A 1,087-nucleotide genomic window follows, 5' to 3' on the forward strand; every position below is an offset into this window, starting at 1 on the left:
GCCGGCACCGCCGCAATTCCCCTCAGGGACCCGCATGCCGGTGAGGCCCCGCCCACTGTGGGCGGGACAGCGGACAATGCTCGCTCCCCATTGGCTGCTCGCGCTGCAGGCGGGGCGGTGCCACAATCTCACAATGGTCTGGGCGGGAAGGGACCTTAAAGCTCTTCCCACTGTCCCAGGCTGCTCCAAGCCCTGTCCAGCCTGGACTTGGACATTTTCAGGGATCCAGGGGCAGCCCCAGCTTCTCTGGGCACCCTGTGCCAGGACCTCAGCACCCTCACAGGGAGGGATGTCTTCCTAATATCCAGTCTAAACCTACTGTCTGTGTGAAGCCATTCCCCCTTGTAGTCTTACTTCTGGTACTGGAAGGCTACAATGAGGTCACCCCGAAGTTTCTCTTCTCCAGTTCTCCAGACTGGACAATTCCAATTTCCTACCCTTTCCTCCCCTGCTCCATCCCTCTGATCATCCTGGTACGTCCTCTGGACTGGCTCCAGCTCCTTTCCTGTGCTGGGCGCCCAGGGCTGGAGGCAGCTCTGCAGTGGGGTCTCACCTGAGCGGGGCAGAGGGGCAGAGTCCCCCCTCAAAGGCTGCCCACGCCGCTTTCCCCGCGGCGCTGTCCCGCGGGCCGGTACAGGCGGGGCCGCCCCTCAGCGCCCTCGCCACAGCGCCCCCTGGGGGCCGGGGGTGTCGCCGCAGGCCCCGCGGGCACGGAGCGCGGGCCGCTCCTTCCGCCGCGGGGAACGGGGGTAGCGCGGCCTCCTTCTGCTTCTCCTTCTCCTGCTTCTCCTTCTCCTGCTCCGTGCTCCACATGTGGATGCGTCCGGGTTTCTGCTTCTCTGAGCACCTGCCGCGGGAGGGGAGCGCCGGGAGCAGACGCGGCTCCAGCCCCGGCCCCCCCCCGCCCGTTCTGCGCTCTCCCCACCCGGACTGAGGTACGGACACGAGGCGAGGCTGTTTGGATGGCCTGCAAATCCATCGCTGAGTTATGTGGAAACCGTCTTAGGATGAGTGGAAGGTAACAAACACGTGTCTGGAAGGAGTCATCCCCTGAACAGGGATTTATCAATGAGCCTGTGGTCTTAAA

The sequence above is a fragment of the Vidua macroura genome, chromosome 24 (assembly GCF_024509145.1).
Source record: "Vidua macroura isolate BioBank_ID:100142 chromosome 24, ASM2450914v1, whole genome shotgun sequence".
Lineage (NCBI taxonomy): Eukaryota > Metazoa > Chordata > Aves > Passeriformes > Viduidae > Vidua > Vidua macroura.